The sequence below is a fragment of the Rhinopithecus bieti genome, unplaced genomic scaffold, assembly GCF_001698545.2.
Source record: "Rhinopithecus bieti isolate Rb0 unplaced genomic scaffold, ASM169854v2 scaffold_15146, whole genome shotgun sequence".
Taxonomy (NCBI): Eukaryota; Metazoa; Chordata; class Mammalia; order Primates; family Cercopithecidae; genus Rhinopithecus; species Rhinopithecus bieti.
The window spans coordinates 1,230,565-1,234,162 of NW_016808195.1; the positions used below are offsets into that span (position 1 = coordinate 1,230,565).

The 3,598-nt window shown below is 44.5% G+C and overlaps 1 long non-coding RNA gene across 1 annotated transcript in view; it reads left to right on the top strand.

Annotated features, from left to right (window-relative positions):
* The first annotated feature begins 1,774 nt into the window (after nt 1-1,774).
* LOC108537932 (uncharacterized) overlaps nt 1,775-3,598 on the top strand; it is a 22,049-nt gene continuing 20,225 nt past the window's right edge. The window contains exon 1 of the long non-coding RNA XR_001887953.1: nt 1,775-1,969. This is a non-coding gene — a long non-coding RNA (uncharacterized LOC108537932). The remainder of the gene's footprint in view (nt 1,970-3,598) is intronic.

Below are 3,598 nucleotides of genomic sequence, written 5' to 3' on the forward strand. Positions count from 1 at the left end.
TTAACCTTTTATAAAAACTTCACAAACAGGTTACTTACTCCTTAATACAACGTGGGATGTGTTAAGAGTGCCCTTAACTCTTCTGGTCACTCTTATGCTTCCTCCCTTCAATCCATCCACCTCTTTTCAGCAGATGCTGGAGTGCCTGAAGGTATGCTCAGAGCCCACTCAGATGCCTGGGTCCACCCCACAATCCCAAGGAGCTCCCTTCTAATGGGAGAGAATCTCACACAAGGAAATAGTTTTGATGTGGACCCCTTGAGAGGCAGAGTAATGCAGTGTACCAGGTTCAGAGATTTGGGGACAGGAAACCTCAATTCAAATCCTGGCTCTGATATTTTCTAGCTATGTGAACTCTGGCAAGTTTTGACTCTCTTGGAACCTCGGTTTCCTCATTCCTAATCTAAGAATAATAATAGTATCTGCTTTTTAGGGTTCTTAGGAGGATTAAATAAGAACATGTTGGTATGAACAGTGTCTGGTGTATAATAAGTGCTCAATAAATATTTGCTTTTAAAAACGTTATCTATAGTAGATGCTCAAACAAACCTTTTGGGAACTCAGCAAGATAAGCAACAAAAACCCTCAGGGGAGGTCAGGAAAGTGACTACATCTGCCTGGAAGCAAAATCCTTTGAGCTGATCTTTTTCCGTCCATGAGCACATGACCAAGGAAAGGAAGCTATATTGTTCTTGACTGCGAATTTGAATTTGCAGTTGCACATTCCAAAGGCCTTGTGAGTTCTTTCCAGTTTGGGAAAAGGAGCAGCTAAGGGCACCCATGGAAACACTTACTAATTGTATGACCTTAGGCAAGTCCCCCTAACCTCACCAAAGATAAAATTACCCCATCAGTAAAATGGGAATCATAAAATTGAGATAATAATTCGGGCTACCTGCTATGATTTCTGTGGGATTAGGGGATGATGCACGTGATACATTTAGCAGAGTGCCTGGTGCCTAGTAGGTGCCCATTAAAATTTAGCTATGACTGTTTCCTTTAGCTGACACACAGGACTGCCTTGAATGTTCACATTTCCAGAGAAAGGTGCTCGGGAATATTTCTCAGTGTTCCGCCTGCCAGGTTGGTGCTCACTTCAAGCAGTCAGTTTACAGTTCAAAGAATCCCTTTGTTCAAAGGGTGAGCAAATCCAGGTCTCGTGTATCTGCAGCAATGAAACAAGGGAGTTTTCTCCCTAATCTTCACCCCAAAGGCAGAGTCTCTCTTTTTAAATGCCTGCACACATGTTATTTATTTATTTTTGGTTAACGTTTAAATTGAGGTTTTGGCTGAAACTCAGCCCGCGCGCACTTGAAAAGCCAACAGGCTCATTGGGCAGCCGACAAAGCTCTCGGGATTTCCCCGCGGGGCTGCGGAGAGTACAGACAGGAAGCCTGGGGACCCAGCGCCTGACCAGAACTTCCTCGGGGGAGGCTGCAGGGGAGCAGGCGCATCCTGCACAGAACGCTCTAGAGCGCCACAGGCCAAAGCAGCAGTCTGCTCCCGACACGTGCTGCAAGAGGGTCCCGACCTGGGGGTCTGTACCCTGCACGCATGAGGAGGGAGGTGGAGGCTTTCCCCTCAGCCCCCGGAGAGAACCTGACCCTGCCAGGCTGGAACCTTCCATTCCGGCTCAGCCTCTTCCTCCCTCGCTGTGCCGAGGAGGGATCTAGAAGGGACTTTCCAGAGAGGGTTAGCGTGCAGGGTGTGGAAATGGAATAAAAGCATATGCAAATAGGTCTTAGCTGCCTTCCTCTACCCCAGCAAATAAGAGTCTTTCTCCAAGACGCTTGACCGCTCTTCCTTCCCTGGATGGCAGCAGCAGGGCCGATTGGAGTGGTAAACCCTGGGCCGGAAGCCATGCCAAAGGGGTGGGCAGGATGGACAGGAGACAGTAGCACAACGAGGAGGGGGAGAACGGAGGCTGAATTGGAAATGATAAAATAAAATGAAATTTTAGGAGCTCGCTGTGAGTATGAGCTGGGAAAAAATAATCATTGCAAGCTGATTTATTATGTACTTACCTTCTGTTTGAGAGGCAGCAGGCTTTTGTACAGTGGATTATTGCAGAGTAAATGGCACATTAAAGATATAATCAAGATGTTTAAGGCATATTGAAATGACATTAGAATTAAAGTAGGTGAGAGACTTTTGTCATGGTCTAGAAATATAAAAATGCCAGTGACTTGGAGATATTTCCAGTGCTTTAGTAAAGATGCGGCTTCATTTCCAAAGGGGACATATTTTTAACCTTTTGTTATTTTCAGAGTGGGGTGGGATAGAGTGGGGTCAGGAAGTGGTTTAGAATCTCTATGGATGATAAAATAATATGCTTTAAACCCTGGAGTTGTAGACTGTGGTCTCTATTTAGCAAATCATAAACTTTCTTGCAGTGACAACAGCATGAAAATATTGCACAGTAAATATGGTGCTCTTAGGAGGTTTCAGGGCTGGAGGATTATGGCCATTACTTTTTGTTTATTGTGTTCCTATTCTCAATCTCAATTTTGTCTTGTATATTAAGAATTTTTTTTAAGTTTTCTAATTTTTTTAAAGAATCTTTTAGATACGGAACCTGACTTGTATACTAATTGGCAAACAGTGTCACTTTTCTTTCTTGATGCCTTGATGGGTTTAATTATTGTATTACTGTATTTTCTTGTCATTTGAGACCTTTATATTCAGTGTCCTTTCTTTCTTCCTTTTTTTTTTTTTTTAAATATGGAGTCTGGCTCTGGCACCCAGGCTGGAGTGCAGTGGTACGATCTTGGCTCACTGCAACCTCCGCCTCCTGGGTCCAAGCGATTCTTGTTCCTCAGCCTCGAGAGTAGCTGGGATTACAGAAGCGCGCCACAACGTCGGCTAATTTTTGTATTGTTAGTAGAGACAGGGTAAACCCTGTCTTGCCATGTTGGCCAGGCTGGTCTCGAACTCCTGACCTCAGGTGATCTTCCCGCTTCGGCCTCCCAAAGTGCAGTGTCCTTTATTTCATTTGTGTGCCCCGGTTCTGCTTTGATTTTGCCCCAAACCATTCTGAGTATAGCGCTCTGCTGACATTTTATCCCTGTTATTAACAATGGGCTTTTGGACATAACTGACTTATCTTTATTTGTTTTTGTTATTGTTTTTAAAATCATACTGCTGTCCTTATGCATGGTACTCCTTGGAACAGATAAGCAGCAGTACAAGAAGCTCTTTGAGAGAGAGAAAGTGGACTCTGGTGAACTCTGGGGTTCCTGCCGGTTGTTTGGAGTTGTTGGACTGTTAGCTTGTGGAGTGGGTGGTGTTTCATCTTCAGGATTCTGTGAGGCCAGGCCTGGGATGGGGCTAGGAGCTGACTGGATGGCCCCTGGTGATGCATTCCTGCGCCCTCTTCTCATGTCTAAATTCCTAGAGTCCCACTTTCTCCAAAGGCCCTGCGGAAATCAGACACATGCACTGCTTCAGTTCGGTGTAGTTTTAGGTTCTCAGTGGAGGCCTTTAGGCTCAACCTGTAGTAAATATTTGTTTTCTCTGGCTGTCAGCAATTTATAGTCTTGGGTGTGGTCCCTTAAAGCCAGCTTTTGGGCAATTTTTTTTTTTTTTTTTTTTTTTTTTT